Here is a 17,985-nt window from a genome sequence, read left to right as displayed (position 1 = left end):
CTCTGTCACCCAGGCTGGAGTGCAGTGGCGTGATCTCGGCTCACTGCAACCTCCACCTCCTGGGTTCATGCAATTCTCCTGCCTCAGCCTCCTGAGTAGCTGAGATTACAGGTGCATGCCACCATACCCAGCTAATTTTTTTATATTTGTAGTAGAGATGGGTTTCACCATGTTGGCCAGGCTGGTCTCGAACTCCTGACCTCGTGATTCGCCCCCCTTGGCCTCCCAAAGTGCTGGGATTACAGGCATGAGCCACCACACCTAGCCGCGTCCAGCTTTTCAAACAAAACATGGTAAACCACGTAGTGAAGAAGTTAGGAATCTGGATCTGGAATCAGGTGAATTTGATTTTGAATATGGGCTCTGTCACTTTTTAGCTACATATCCACCAGCATGTTATTTATTCTAATTTTCTATTTTATTCTCACTACCCACTCTGAGTAGGCTCAACCTCCCTAGGTTCCGGTATGTGGCAGGGATGAGAGAGAGCCATCTAAGCAACTGCTCAGGCTTGACACAACCTACCAGGACACCAGAAAAATGGGCCTCTGTCATACTCCTCTCCAGCTTCCTTCCAGGCAGTGATGGCGTAACAAGGTGTTACCATATAGTTTGTTACCTAACTGGACTTATATTAAAGTCAGATGAGCGAGTAGAAACCTGCACCATACCAAGAATCTCTGTAGCCTACAGGCTCAAGGTAATCCTTTGATATCTCATTCTTTGCGTCATAAACCCCTCTCAAATTCTTCTCCAGGCTTTCCTATGAGGTGACACTAAGGGGAATACAATGTGGCTCTAATACCATTTGTGCAGATTGTGCATATTTTTTCTCATTAGAATGGTATGCATTGCAGAGGGGTTCCCATTGTCAGAGTAAAGTTTTAAACATGTGAACATGTTGGAATCCTCTCCATCCTTTGTCAGTTTCTTCACAAAGCCTTGGAGATATGCATACCTTTGGTGACTTCATTCACTCATTTCACATATTCTACTTCTATTATCTAACTCTGGTATCCATTCCTTTCCATAAGGCAGTGAACTTTTCTACTAGTTAATATCCCCATTCAAAAAATCTGTCCTTTCTGAACCTTGATTTCATCACTATAAAGTAAGGGTATGGGGGAAATTACCGAAATTATGCTTAAGTGAAAAACTTTGCATTTTCTAGAGGATATCACTCCAGATTATCTAATTTTGATTCCATGGGAACCATTTTACAACTCTGTAAGTTGTAAATAATTGAAAGCAATACAAAATATTTCTTGTCAGGAGACATACGCTTTTTTTTCCAGTGAGGTAGAAGTTTGATTGACTTCCTTCACCCCATTATTCAAAGAACTATTTTGCTTTCATTTGCACATTCATTTTAATATTTCTGATCTACAAGTGGGTTTGTCCTTTGGACTGTCTTTTGAATCAGCTGTAACATCAGTCTGGTTCTCTCTTTGATTAATAAATAAAGTCTTAAGCATGTGTTTGTTTTTATATCTGTAAAATAGGCATGATTTAATCTTTTTGAAAATTATTTTTAACCAGATTAAGAACATTACCTATCTCAGGTAAACTAAAGTTTTGATGAAGTAGTGTTTATAAAGCTTACCATGCATTAAGCACTCAATGAATGTTATCAAGTATTGTTTCAAAAGAGAAGTTTAGTCATTTTTCAACCAATTATTTTTACATTGTTATGTACCTTCAAATAAAAGATCCCACGTTGGAGTTGCTGCCTATAGATATCTGAACACAATGGATCTTCCCTAAAAATTATTAAGAATGTTGACTCCCAGTCTGGCAGACCTAGGTTCAACAGCCCGCATCTTGTGGAATGCTGTCTTAACAAAGCTTATTCCTAAAAGGGCATGCCCCTAATTACACATGCAATTAAAATATAGGACCAAAAAACTTTACAACTGGTAACAATAAGGAATCTGTGTAAAAAGTGGAAATTTTATGTCTACAACATAAGGATGTGCCACCAAAACCAAATAGAAAATGTTCATTCTCTGGCTTCTGGCAGATCTATATTATGTTGTTTCAAGGTACAATGATCTAACTGAAGCCCCCAACAATAATGATATGAACAAATTTTAATTCATAAGGTGACAGCTATAAAGATGTTCACAGAGATTTGTTTTCACTTGTGACCAAGTGTTGATCTCTGTCCTACTGACAGAGATTCCTTCAGTGGGAAGCCAAATTATTTGAAAGATGTTATCACTATTTTTACATAATAAAACAACCAGGTATTGTAATGAATGATTATTTTTCCTGCCACGATATGGTATAAAAGCTGTATTTCATCCTATTTTCCTAAGTGTGGATATTTTCGGGGTTTGAATTTCTGTCTAGTTTCTTGTTTTTTGAAGACTCCATTATTACCTTTTTAACTTGCCCGGTAACATCCACCAAAAAATAAAAAATAAAAACCTTTATTTTAAGATTAACGATTGATGAAATGCTTCATGTTTCAGGTTCTATATTACCAAAATTCCAAAGAAATGTTGTATTTTTCTCACTTTCTTTCACTCTTCAACAAACATATTCTATCTCCAAAATACCTTGTTTTTTAATCTTACTGATGTGAAACTTTTTCTACTAACATGATCTGCTTATCAATGACTATGTCTGACCTGTATGAGCAAATCTATTTTTAGTTTGTCAATTTAGGTATTTTGATCATAACACCTATATATCACATATCCTACTTCCAACAGATTGAATTGCCAAATGTTTAATTCAACTGAGTGGTTGAAATGTCACAAATACCCTGTCATATCATGCAGTTACTCTAATCCTACTAAATCAAATGCACTATGCACATTCCATTGATTGCCTTTGTGACTAGTCATTATTATGGCCTAAAATGGTCAATTGAGAAAATCATCAATTCAAACATACCATGAAGATGATTGCCAGAATAGGTATTCTGAAACCAAGGTGATCCTAGCAAAATTTAGTATAGTTGGAAATATCAAAGAGTTGCAGCCACTGAGGCAAAGATTTTTATGTTAGCCTGTTCTAGCATTGCTATAAAGAAATACCAGAGTAGGCTGGGCGCAGTGGCTCACGCCTGTAATCCCAGCACTTTGGGAGGCTGAGGCGGGCGGATCATGAGGTCAAGACACCTAATACCATAAAAACCCTAGAAGAAAACCTAGGTAATACCATTCAGGACATAGGCATGGGCAAGGACTTCATGTCTAAAACACCAAAAGCAATGGCAACAGAAGCCAAAATTGACAAATGGGATCTAATTAAACTAAAGAGCTTCTGCACAGCAAAAGAAACTACCATCAGAGTGAACAGGCAACCTACAGAATGGGAGAAAATTTCTGCAATCTACTCATCTGAAAAAGGGCTAATATCCAGAACCTACAAAGAACTCAATCAAATTTATAAGAAGAAAGCAAACAACCCCATCAAAAAGTGGACAAAGGATATGAACAGACATTTCTCAAAAGAAGACATTTATGCAACCAACAGACACATGAAAAAATGCTCGTCATCACTGGTCATCAGAGAAATGCAAATCAAAACCACAATGAGATACCATCTCACACCAGTTAGAATGGCAATCATTAAAAAGTCAGGAAACAACAAGTGCTGGAGAGGATGTGGAGAAATAGGAACACTTTTACACTATTGGTGGGATTGTAAACTAGTTCAACCATTGTTGAAAACAGTATGGTGATTCCTCAAGGATCTAGAACTAGAAATACCATATGACCCAGCCATCCCATTACTGGGTATGTACCCAAAGGATTATAAATCATGCTGCTATAAAGACACATGCACACGTATGTTTATTGAGGCACTATTCACAATAGCAAAGACTTGGAATCAACCCAAATGTCCATCAGTGACAGACTGGATTAAGAAAATGTGGCGCATATACACCATGGAATACTATGCAGCCATGAAAAAGGATGAGTTCGTGTCCTTTGTAGGGACATGGATGCAGCTGGAAACCATCATTCTCAGCAAACTATCACAGGAACAGAAAACCAAATACTGCATGTTCTCACTCATAGGTGGGAATTGAACAATCAGACCACTTGGACACGGGAAGAGGAACATCACACACCGGGGCCTATGGTGGGGAGGGGGGAGGGAAGAGGGATGGCATTTGGAGTTATACCTTATGTAAATGATGAGTTGATGGGTGCTGACGAGTTGATGGGTGCAGCACACCAACATGGCACATGTATACACATGTAACAAACCTGCACATTGTGCACATCTACCCTAGAACTTAAAGTATAATAATAAAAAAAAGATTTAAAAAGATAGAATGCTTAAAATAGTATTTTTATCAAATTAAGTATTCAATAAATATAATCTATTAATATATTTAAAAAAAAAAAAAAAGAAAAAAGAAATACCAGGCCAGGTGTGGTGGCTCATGCCTGTAATCTCAACTCTTTGGGAGGCCAAGGCAGGTGAATCATCTGAGGTCAGGAGTTCGAGACGAGCCTGGTTAACACGGCAAAACCTCCACGTCTACTAAAAATACCAAATTAGCCAGGCGCAGTGGCAGGCACCTGTAATCCCAACTTTCACTCACATCCATGTGAAGAGACCACCAAACAGGTTTTGTGTAAGCAACAAGGCTGTTTATTTCACCTGGGTGCAGGCAGGCTGAGTCCAGAAAGAGAGTCAGCAAAGGGAGATAGGCGTGGAGCCGTTTTATAAGATTTGGTAGGTAAAGGAAAATTGCAGTCAAAGGGGGTTGTTCTCTGGCGGGCAGGGGCAGGGGTCACGAGGTGCTCAGTGGGGGAGCTTTTTGAGCCAGGATGAGCCAGGAGAAGGAATGTCATCCAGGAGAAGGTAATGTCGTCAGTTAAGGCAGGAACAGGCCATCTGGATGTATAGTGCAGGTCACAGGGGATATGATGGTTTAGCTTGGGCTCAGAGTCCTGACACCAGCTACTTGGGAGGCTGAGGCAGGAGAATCACTTGAACCCAGGAGGTGGAGGGTGCAGTGAGCTGAGACAGCACCATTCCACTTCAGCCTGGGCAACACAGTGAGACTCCATCTCAAAAGAAAAGAAAGAAAGAAATACCAGAGACTGGATAATTTACTTTTCTAAAAAAGAGGTTTAATTAGCTCAAGGCTCTGCAGACAATACAGAAAACACGATGCTGGGATCTGCTTGGCTTCTGGGGAAGGGTAGGTAGGGTGGTGGGATGGTAGAGTGCTCGGGAGAAGTCTTAGTGAAGGGCTTATAGGAATGGTCATTGCTTTTCCCAAATGACTGACTCCACGGGTTTTGCCATTCTCAGGTGGCTTCATGTTAAGGGACAAAAATCAAAGATTATTTTCTTCTACTATCATCTTCCTCCTGGGGCATTATTTTTCCCAGCCTCACTTTAAATAACTTGTTCATTAGATTGAGCCATTTAGAGATGTTTTAAAATTTTTTAGCCGTTTTATGTCAAAACATGCCAAAATATCAATATGGAGCATGTCTGGATCTAGCATTTGGTAACACATCATATATTTTTAACATTTTTATTACTTAGTAAGAGGTAAAGATTTGGTTTTGCTCATTAGTCATCCTTTAAAAAATGTTCCATATAGTTATATTGATTTTTTATGAGAAATAACTCTTTCAACATTTCTTAATGGGGAATATTTTAGCAAATTCCATGCAATAGCATCATCTAAGTTGTTTGTAAAATTGCGCCATTTCAAGGTTTGCTCTAAAAGGAAGAAAAATGTAGTAGTAAAGGCTTTGATAAAGATTAAATAACTGAATTCATTAAAATCAGCTTTTTACCTCATTATGAAGTTTGCCTTTTCCCAAAATACAGTGAGATCTATTATATACCTAATAAATGTTCAGAGCTGAGCTTAAGGCCCTGAAGTTAACAGTTCAGAAAAGCCTGCAAAGATCCTTAATATGTATTTCCCTTCCATCTACCTTCTAATCATTCACTGCTCAAAAACTATTTCATTAATAATTACTATGAGTCAAGCCTAAGGGATATAAGCACATCTTCCAAAAATATCTGGATGTTGATTCTCAAAATCATATATCTGAGCTCTATCTCTGCCTTAATTTCTATCAAGAAAACAAAAACAAACAAACAAACAAAAGCAGGATGAAAGAGAAGGCCTGATTCAGCCATATTTATTCACACATTCTTTCACAGCTATGTTGTTGTTGTTGTTGTTGTTGTTGTTGTTGTTGTTTGGTTTGGTTTTTTTTAAGACAGCATCTCACTCTGTCACCAAAACTGGAGTGTAGTGACAGAACCATATAGCTCATTATAACCCCGAACTCCTGGGTTCAAGCATTCCTCCCACTCCAGCCTTCCTAGTACCTGAGACTACAGGCAAGTGACACTACATCCAAATAGTTTATTTTATTTTTTGTAGAGACGGGGGTCTCACTATGTTGCCCAGGCTGGGTCTCAAACTTCTGGCCTCAAGAGATCCTCCTGCCTCAGCCTTCCAAAGATCTAGGATTACAGGTGTAAGCCACTGCACCCGGCCCACAATCATGATTTTGATTGACTTTTTATATTCCATATTCTTAAATGTTGGTGGCCTTGTTAAGTACAATGTATTTTTCTCCTTCAAATATTGATTTATATTTTGAGTGTTGCGTGCATAGTGTTTTCTTTTATCTTAAGCAATTTTTCTTTTGCAGAAGTAGATCAGCTCCACTATGGTAGAAAACAGATAAATAGCTAGATAGTTGATAATTAGAGATAAAGATAGAAAAATATAACATGTTTTCATTTATGAGAAGCTTCAGTCTAATGTATGAAATTGAAACACATAAATTCCAACATAAGTAACATAGACTCCCATTAGTTTTAAACAAATTGCTCCTCTGAAAGTATTAAAGTTTCCATGTTACCTAACTCTTCCAATAATAATATGTTAATCAAAGAAATTGAATTAGCAATATTTTGGTAACTGGTTTCCATAAACCATAAAAACAGTTCTGGGTTTAAAAACAACAACAACAATAACAACAAAAACCTCCTAGGGAGGAGCAAGCATCTCCTTTATATTTTCAGTTGTGCTAAGCATCCTAGAGCAATGACAATGTCTCTGCCTTTGCCTAGTGTGGATTTAGTAACAGGCCAAAATTCTGTATGGATTTACTCTGAAGACTATAAGACTCTGGGTCCCATGCAAGTCTGCCCTTCCAAGTCTGGTTCAAATTGTCTGCTTTTACCATATTCTTTTTTTTTTTTTTTTTTTTTTTTAGTGTATGTGTAAAGTCATTTTTGTTTGTTTGTTTGTTGTTTGTTTGCTTATTGGAAAGGATTTTACTCTGTTTCCCAGGTTAGAGTTCAGTGGCATGAAGATGACTTACTGCAGCCTCAACCTCTTGGGGCCAAGCCGTCCTTCCTCTGCAGTCTCCCAAAAAACTGGGACCACAGCATGCGCCACCATGTCTGGCTAATTTTTGTATTTTTTGTGGAGATGGGGATCTCATCATGTTTCCCAGGCTGGTCTCAAATTCCTGGGCTCAAGCAGTCTTCCCACCTTGGCCTCCCAAAGTGCTGGGATTACAGATGTGAGCCACTACAGCAGAGCTATTCTGTTCTTCTCATAGACATTTTGGGATTAATGTAACCTTCAGTTTTTATGATTTGTCACTGACTGCAGGTCATTTACATTTAAAATGTGTCTACATTGCCTCTAACGGGCCATGACTACCACGTTTTTGATGCTGAATTGTAGAAAATGGCTTAAACAATAACTCAGTATGTCTGATCTTAACATAATCAGAACTTTGTTGGATCACAGGTGGTTATATTCGCCTGCAGCTCAATTGGTCTGAATACAATGTAATATTGTATATTCATAAGAATGCAAGTAGTGGTAACTGCATTTTCAGTGAAGTTTAATAAATGTTTTATAGTTTACTTAGTACATAATAAATGTTATTTGCTGCAAGTAAATAGCTAATAAGTTTTATCTAACAGGTGTTTTAGAAAAAGATAACCCAAAACATGATTCTTCTCTCATAATAAAAAGATGAACATGCTTTTGTGTGTGTGTATGGTTTATTGAACTGAACTTCTGTGAGTAAAATGTTAGACCTAGAAAATGTGCATTGTGGTGTATTCCCAGTTCTTGCATGTTTGGTTGCAAGTGTTTGAATTTCCAACTTATGTGAAATCAAATGTAACTGAGATTCAGGCAAATTGTAATTTTATCTCTGAGATTTCCTGATAAAGTAGTACATGGAAGATAATCAAGAAATGCTTGAAAGACTCAGGACAGGTGGAAAACAAGGGCAGGGATGGCACAGCCATGGTATACTAATCATCATTAGATCTTTTCTTTCCTTCTAATCAGAACCACCACTCAAAGTCGTTTATAAAATGCCTGCACGTAGTCTCTACCAACTGACCAAGCGTGGCACTCAAAATAAAACCTATTTGCCACCCTGCCTAATCGCATTTAATGACATAATTATTCCACAAAAGACTGGAGGATCAGAAGAGGAAAGGTCGTGTTATCAAGAGACATAAACAGGTCAGGTGCTATGGCTCATGCCTATAATTCCAACAATTTAGTAGGCCAAGATGGGCAGATGGCTTGAGCTCAGGAATTCGAGACCAGCCTGGGCAACATGGTGAAACCCAATCTACAAAGTATACAAAAGTTGGCCAGGTGTGGTGGTGCACACCTGTAGTCCCAGCTACTCAGGAGGCTGAGATTGCAGGATTGGTTGATCTCAGGAGTTTGAGGCTGCAGTGAGCTATTATTGCACCACTGCCCTCCAGCTCAGAGCAAGACCCTGTCTAAAAAACAGAAGAAAAGAAAAGTGAACAACGTTGTGTCTTCCATCCCACTTTTGGGGACTTACATTTTTGGAGGCTGGCATTTTATTTATTTATTTATTTTGAGATGGAGTTTCGCTCTTGTTGCCCAGGCTGGAGTGCAATGGTGTGATCTCGGCTTAACACAACCTCTGCCTCCCAAGTCCAAGCAATTCTCTTGCCTCAGCCTCCTGAGTAGCTGGGATTACAGGCATGTGCCACCATGTCCTGCTAATTTTGTATTTTTAGTAGAGACAGGATTCTCCATGTTGGTCAGGCTGGTCTTGAACTCCCCACCTCAGGTGATCCACCCACCTCGGCCTCCCAAAGTCCTGGGATTATAGGTGTGAGCTACCGCGCCCGGTAAGGCTGGCATTTTAAAGGTTTGGAGAAGTCCTGCAATAAGGAAGCTTATTTTTCTTAGTTAACCCAGCATTTCTTATTTATTTTAAAAAATAAAAAATAAAAGAAATCCTTTAAAACATACTTTGCACAACACTTAGAATCTCCTGTCCTACTCATTTGAGGCCAGTCTGTACACGCAGCTCCTCTGTGGGGTGGTTTTAGAATGAGAATACCACGGTATGCTCTTTTCCTCTCACATTCAACAAGGAGTTCCCTAGAACTCCCAAAGTTCTCCTGAGATTTTTGCATATAAAAGCAAGTGTTCAGAAGCTGAGCAGCAGCTAGCAGGCACTATACAGCAGCAGCCACACAGCCTCAGCCGATTGACTTCCTGCCCCGTGAGTACAGAGGGGCTCTTTGTGCTGAGTTGTTACATACATGGCATATATTTCACTTATTCTGAATATTCAAGTGACTGTGTTTGTTTTTGAATTGTCAATCAAATATGTTAAAATTAAATTCAAATATGCCAAAGCCATAATAATCTAAATGAAATCAGATAAATTGCAAGTCGAATAAGTGAAAATTAAAGAATAATTATATCATACTTTTCTGCCTGTTAAAGATCTCAAAGTTCTAATCCTCTCTTTGTACAGGTAAGAAAATGAAGGACCAAAGACATGAAATCACTGTCCGAAGAAATTGATTTGATTGTTTTTAAGGACCAAGAATAATGCAAACTTGATGATGACAAATTATTAGCACATAGAAAGAATTTTCGATACATTAGATATTAGATTAAAGGGGCATTGACTTTGGCAAAGATCTTAAAATGATTGCTTATATGGGTTAAACGACTCTCCTTAAAATATATTTATTGTAATTACATCTTATCTCTTTGCATTCTCTTTATCTCTCTCCCTAAGAGAGATACATACATATATAGGTATGTAAAATCTAGATACACATATACCTGCAAAGATAGGCCTTTGGATGTTCAGCACCTTAATTTCTTTTCATGTAACCTGTAAGTTATCATATAACCTATCCTATGCCTCTCTCGTGGAATACATATGTTCACCCAGATGATGGGTATGCTTTATAATAATAGAATTATAGAATGATTAGATAGATTTGTTAATTATAAATAATAATGCTCAGAAATTATTTAAACCTTTCTTAAATTTCTTTCTTTCTTTTTTTTTTTTTTTTTTGAGATGGAGTCTCGCTCTGTCGCCCAGGCTGGAGTGCAGTGGCGCGATCTCGGCTCACTGCAAGCTCCGCCTCCCGGGTTCACGCCATTCTCCTGCCTCAGCCTCCCGAGTAGCTGGGACTACAGGCGCCCACAACCGCGCCCGGCTAATTTTTTGTATTTTTAGTAGAGACGGGGTTTCACCGTGGTCTCGATCTCCTGACCTTGTGATCCGCCCGCCTCGGCCTCCCAAAGTGCTGGGATTACAGGCGTGAGCCACCGCGCCCGGCCACCTTTCTTAAATTTCAACTGTTACATGGGTTCTTGCTTTTACAATTTTCACACAGTTATAAAATCCCCAGTATTGCCGGTGAAAATATCAAGGCTGTGACCTCACTGCAACAATAACACAGGAGCTAAAACAGCAGGTTGCAAAGCAGACCTTATCTTTAGTTTTTACACATTTCATTCAAACCTATGGTTGTTCTGGGTTGGAGAGTGAAAAGGCATCAGAAGGTCAGGTTTTCAAAGATCAAACTTTCTATTGTTCTTTGAATCAGAGATTGTATGTGAGCGTAGAGCTTTGCATAAGAATTAGTCCTCTTCCTTGTACCAAGTCAGCTATTTTCAGCTCAGCCTAGCAATCTTCGATTTCTTGGTTTGTAACTATGGCAATAAGATTAAATGGCATTCAGTAAAATTCATTTTACAAATTAGCTTGGGAGGGTGTCCATGACTGTGATGAAGGAGCAATACAGAAATACTAGGAATCGAGAGGGAAATTAAATCGGGTTTTGTAATATTCTTCAAAATAATCCTCAAAATCGTCTACTGCCAGATGGCAGTTTGTGAGTGATGTATAGCGACTTGAAATAAAAACAATCAGATAACGGCTTGATAGATTCCTTGGCTCTGCATAAGCCACCACACCTCTCCACTTGCCTCCCGCCATCATACAATGTCCTTTGTCTAGGAGTGCCTGAGTGTCTGTAGCCTTGCCAGAGTCTTTGATCTGGGAGTTTTTATACTAAATAACAGTCAAATCAATTTCAAACACCTTCATTACAGTACACAGCTCATTATGTTCTAGAGAAATGTTTAGCTCCAAGCCCCAGGCCACATTATAATGAGCACAGGAGTGCACACTAGTATACACACTCTACAGTACAGCTCCATATTTCCAGGCGATGGGGAGATCACCACAGGTTTAAGTAAAAAGCAGGCATTCGTTTGCAGCCTTTAAAGGTGGTTCCTAAAGTTTTAAACCATTTGCCATAAAACATAGTTTTAATCTTGTTACGCTGTTAATGTTTTTCCTTTTCATCTATAGCCTTTTTCAAAAGAAAAATGCATATGCAGACATAGGAAAGAAGGAGGTAGATAAATATTTTTTTCAAATTCTTAATGAGTGAATGTGTGTGTGTGTGTGTGTGTGTAGATCACTTCTTTTAAATAATAGATATAAAAGAATTACTTTACTTAAAAACTTTTGGGGCAGATTTCCATTATTTCCATTGTTGGTTCAGGCAGAAACTCAAGTGCCTCATTAAAGCAATAGTTTTATTTATATTTGATTTGCCCTGCTTACTTTGGGAAGGCAGGAAAATGAACAGAACCTCTCATGATCCCATTCTGCTCTCTAATCTTTTTGCTCTTTCAATGTCCAAGTGACCACCCATGAAATTTTTGACATTACACTTGAAATAAATGTGACACAATGTTGGCTGCCAGTGTTTTTTTCTCTCTGATTTAATTATAAATTATTGCTAAAAGCCAGTAATAGGGAAATTACTTCACTGGACACATAAGACATTATCAAAATTACTTGTGTTTCTCTGTTATTAGGAATATAAGCTAGTGGAGTAGAAATCCTTTTTGCTGTCACAATTGATTATCATAAACTAATTGTTTATAACTCTAGATGGAAACAAGTGTATACTGGCACATAAATAATCATAACTTGTTTTCTTGCCATCAAGGCATAGCCTGCTTGGTATCTGAGAAAACGCTAGTATAGCAGAGCAATTGCAATGCTTTTTTTTTTAATGAAAGCATTGTTACAAAGATAAAACAGATTTTTTTATGCCACATAAGAGAGTGATAACAATTTTCATGTTGACCTTGAAACTCTACTTGAGAACAGGATTCAGCAGTATTTTTAGTTAGCCATGAATATCTTAGAGGTATCTCTGGGAAGAAAATACTCCTTATGTAAAAGAAGCATTTGAACCATCAGTTATAATGCAGTATGGCAGCCAAGGTCTGGCTCAAGGGTCTAGATTACTAAAAGCAGTATACTGTCTGCATAATCCAGGGTCGGCAAATGGAGATGAAACAGGCCAAAGGGAAATCTGAAATCAAGACTTGTCCTTCAGTGCATGTCATTAGAAGCCTTGGTTTCAAGTGGCAGAGGTGATACTGTCTGGAGAACAGAGAAAGTTCACCACTCATTAAGGATGCTGCTCCAAATTGGTCTATGCAGATTAGCTGGACCCATGACTTATTCTCAAATATTGAAATTAAATACAAAATGCCAGCTAACGTCCACAGTAGGAAAGAATTAGAAGGTTCATGAAACATCCTGTGCATTAAGTAAACAAGGAAAGAAAGAAATTCAGAATTATGGACAAATTTTGTCTTAGAAACAGATTTATCTTATAAAGTTATCTAGTATGTTTATAAGATAAGGATTTGCCTGTAGAATAACAATTGAGTCACTAAAATTTATTTCATACCTGACATTTTCAGGTAGGCATAAATGAAGAATACATATACCGCAATTTCAAAGACTAAACGTTACTTTGTTTAAATTGGCTGTTTTATGCCTTAGCTTAAATGTTTTTATGAATGAAGAATTGAATTGCTTTGAATCAGTATAAAATAAAATACATGTTGAAATGCACACGTGGACTTGTGTTTTAAACAGGCATTAATGGTCTATAATCAGGGAACAAATCATTAAATAACAAAGCAATAAGTAAGGTGAATTTCTAAAAGAAAAGAAAGAAAAATTAGTACTGTAGAACACATATACACAGAAAACTAGATAAGTAAAGATTCCTCTGTAATTATTAAATGTTATTATGAATCAAATAAGAAATTAGTATTCCTGCTTCATTAGCTGGTAGCATCTGCTCATTAGACAACAGAAATGTTTGTAGTTTGGAAAGAAAAAGTAGGCTTTCCAAATAAGTATCAAAATAAGCTGCCTGTTACATATCTAACCTTTTACACAGCTTTAGAATTCTATAAGCAGGAGAAAATTGCAAATAGGTCTTACCCTGGTACATTGCTGGTGAGAATGTAAAATGGTACAACCACTTTGAAAAACAGCCTGAGGCTTCCTAAAAATATTTAACATAATGTTAAACATACAACCCCGCAATCCCACTATTAGGTCAATATCAAAGAGAAATGAAAATACATGTCCACACAAAAACATACATGAATTATTCACAACATTGTTATTCATAAGAGTCAAAAAGTGGGAACCACCCAAATGTCAATCAAAAGATGAAAGGGTACATAAAATGTGTTATATTCACACAATGGAATAGTATTTGGCAATACAAAGAAATGAAGTGCTGCTACAACATGGATGAACCTTGAAAACATTATTCTATGTGGAAGAAACCAGTCATAAAAGATCACATTACTGCATGCTTCTGTATGAAAGATCCAATAGTTATACCTGATGTAAATGACGAGTTGATGGGTGCTGACGAGTTGATGGCTGCAGCACACCAACATGGCACAAGTATACATATGTAACAAACCTGCACGTTATGCACATGTACCCTAGAACTCAAAGTATAATAATAAATAAAAAAAAAAAAAAAAAAGAAAGATCGAATAGACAAATCTATGGAGACAGAAGGTAGATTCGTGGCTGCTTAGGGCTGGTGGTGGAGTGGGGAGAATGGGGAGTGTCAGCAAATGGGCACTGGGCTTCCTTTTGGAGTGATGAAAATGTTCTAAAATTGATTATGGTAATGGTTGAACAAATCCATAAATATACTAAAAACCAGTGGGTCCACTGAGTCCCATACTTTAAACGGATGAATTTTATGGTATGTAAATTACATCTCAACAAAGCTGTTTTTTTAAAAAAGACATATTTCAACAAGCTCAGGAATAGGATGTTTAAGTTAGCCAGGAAGCTGCTGCCGAAAAGCAGCAAGCAGATTCAAATAAAAGCCCAATTTTCATCCCTGGTTGCTTTCCTCTCTTAGGTATTTCTTTTGTTAGCAATAGAGCTGGTTAACCTATATGTTCTCTCTTTCTCTATCTCTCTTTATGTTAGAAAACAATACTCAGACGAAAACCCAAGGTTTACTGGGATAGGGAATATCAATAGCTGGTGAAAATGTTAGCTGTTCTTCATTTTTTAATTTGTGAATGTCCTGACTGTGTCGCACAAAGCCCACCTCTGATGGAAGAGGAATGTCTACTTGTAACAGGAACCTGTGGATAAGGTTTACTCTCCCTTCTGTTTGGAACAAGGAGAACAATGCACAAACTGAGTCATTACTTAGCTGACAATAGAGCAGATCAGAAAGAGCCGATGCTTATCTGTGGCTGAGAAGACTCAACCATAGTTCTCCTTACCTAAGCAATTTTAAACCCCCTTTGACTTTTTTAATCAGTAAGAAAGGAAGCTCTCCTGTTAAATCGAGGAAGCAACATTTCTAGTATGACTGAATACCACATGGTCAGAATTTCCATCTGTCCTTGAAAAAAGATAGGCGTAATCTGTTCCTGGCTGCAGTGGGAAAGAAGTTTTTTGTTGTACTGTGTTGTTGTTTGTGTGTCTGGTTTTTTTTGTTTTTTTGTTTTTTTGTTTTTAAATTATTCCCTCATGGGACAAACCTCATCCATTCCATTCATAGAAATGTTTCCCAGGAAACTTCCTTTCAGAGCTAGGAGATGCATAGAGAGATGCAAACTGAGACCTTGGGGGAATGTTAATGAAGAGCATGAATGTCTCTGCCTTGTTGTGGGACTTGCACATTGACAATGGCCAGGAATATCACTTAACAGGAGTGCAGACTGTTTCCTTGGAATTCCACAGTATGGGCGGCTTGACTAGAAGAGTTGAACACTGCTTTATCATTTGGGCCAAGAAATGTCTGTTCTTACCTGTGAACATGAAGATTTCAGTCTATCTCTTCCCACTCTTTTTGCCTGAGAGTCATATAAATCTTGATTCTCTGTTGCCAACTAACCTACAGTAAAGGGAATTCCACGACTCCTCTTCTGTACCCACCCTACCAATCCACTTCTAAGAGTTTTGATGCCTGGTTTAAAAAATTAAGGTCAGATATCAAATAGTCATTGTCATCTGCTTCATCAGAGCTCCTTGAGTGAATCTTTTAAAAATTAAGGATTAATTTTTAAGGATTAATTTCATTAACACACAGGTATTTTTATTTGCTGTGAAATTCTGATTATAATTGATATTTAGGGTTCTCTTTTTCCCTGAAGAAAAAGAAATCTTCTAAGATGTCTGAAAAACCTAGATAATATTTTTATCAATATTTTCTAATACCGAGTGAGAATGATAATATTTGACATTTGGGTAGCCATTCACAAAGCATCCTCATATTCTTGTCTCATTGGAGACCACCAACAGTTATTATAGGTCCAAAGATGTAGTTGTTTTATATATAAAGAAGGAGTCTAGAGAAAGCAAAATGTTCATCTAAAGACCCAAGAGCAGTAACAGGAAAAGCCAAGACCATAACCCATGTCTCTAAAACCAATCTGCCTCGTGCAGTGAATAAACATCAAACCTAACCCTCCCCTAAATGAAGCCTTGAGTCCCTCTCTCAAGGGTAAAATCAGCTCTGTGTTAGACAAAAACTACATCAACAATTTAGTAAATAAGATTTGTTCATTTGTAAAGTTGTCAAGAATAAATGTTGGAATTAAGAAAGAATAAAAACATGATGTTCACCAAGGACTAGAGAGTCACCTGTAAAGAAGGCTCATTAGACTGGTTTCTCTGTCCATGGTCAGACACGTGATCAAGGCGCACAGATAAAATATACCACGTCTCCCATAAAGCCTCCATAATTCTGCAGTCAGAAGTAATGTCTCCTCCCATGAACTCTACACATCCTTTCCTTATTTGACATGCTGCTGCTCATTCCAAAGGAAAGCTGCATTCCAAGACTATGTATCTTGGAAAGAGCTTTGGATTTGGAGCAAGATGACTAGAGTTTCAGCTCTGATCTTGGGCAAGTCACTTAACCTTGCTGCATTTCTGAAAGAAAAGATAGATATAACAGGGTTGGTATAAGGCTTAAATTTGCTAATACTTTCAAAACAGTTGGCAAATAGTAAGTAATCAATAAGTGTTAGCTATTATTTTTATTAATCTAACATACCCATTTTATAAACAACAAACAGGCATGGACAAAAGAAAAGGCTTACACAAAGGCAAAAGTATATAAATAATAATACCCAACTAGCAGGACTATTGTGAGGGTTAAGTGTATGTGACTTGTGCCTTACAAAATGAAAGTAATTTGTGTACATAGGCTAATATACCATTTGGATTGAATGACCTTGAAGGTAAGAGCAGTATCTTTTATTTTGTCCCTTGCCCAGAGCCTTGAAGAGGACTTTTACAGAGTCAGTGCTAAATAAGCGTTAACTGAATTAATTCCACATACATCAGGACATCAGAGATTTTATCCCAAGGTTATAGATGATCTAATTTATTAATTTTTAAAAATCGGTCCTTCTCCAGATTCAACTTGGACCTACTTTTTCATTATAATATCAACAAAACACCATTGATTCTTGATTTAGTAATCTGACTACCCTGCCCTCTGGTGTAGAAAATCCTTGGACCAATTTGAGCACTTGAGCTGCTAAGAAAATTTTTTTTCTGCTGAGCACGGTGGCTCACACTTGTAATTCCAGCACTTTGGGAGGCCAAGGTGGGAGGATCACCAGGTCAGAAGTTCAAGAGCAGCCTGGCCAACACAGTGACACCCTGTCTTTACTAAAAACGAAAAAATTGGCATGGTGGTGGATGCCTGTAATCCTAGCTACTTGCGAGTCTCAGACAGGACAACCACTTGAACCCAAGAGGCGGAGGTTGCAGTCAGCCAAGATCGCACCACGGCATTCCAGCCTGGGCAACAGAGCTAGACTCCATCTCAAAAAAAAAAAAGAAAAAAAGAAAGAAAATTGTTTTTCTACTATCAGTTGGTTCTAACCATCTAATACTCAAGCATTCATTTAGGTGTAGTATGAGTTTCTTTTTCCAGAAGTTTATTTCCATCAAGAATAGGTGGCCAAAGTTAGGACAAGGTGAAACTCCTCAGCCATAAAAACCATTCTGAATTACAGGCCTTCTATGCTTGCAACATACCAATTTTTTCCAAAATCCACGGCTCGCCTCCTTTATTTGTTTGCTAGCCAACACATTTTACCTGTTCATGATAGTTCTCAGTTGAAAGTTTTCTAGTTGGCCTTGCTAGGAAAAGGGGATGCGCAGGCTCCAGTGGATTCCTCAGGAGGTCTCCAGTACACATTTGCTCAGAAGGGTCTTTGCTGGTGATGTCTATTAGGGGAGAGACAAAAACAGAAAGGCTTGGGAAATGTAACAGGTGTTTTGCTTCTTGAGATGGGTTCTGATA

Source organism: Macaca fascicularis, chromosome 6 (genome assembly GCF_037993035.2).
Source record: "Macaca fascicularis isolate 582-1 chromosome 6, T2T-MFA8v1.1".
Lineage (NCBI taxonomy): Eukaryota > Metazoa > Chordata > Mammalia > Primates > Cercopithecidae > Macaca > Macaca fascicularis.
The sequence above is the reverse complement of the archived record's forward strand: the minus strand, read 5'-3'. Positions refer to the sequence as shown.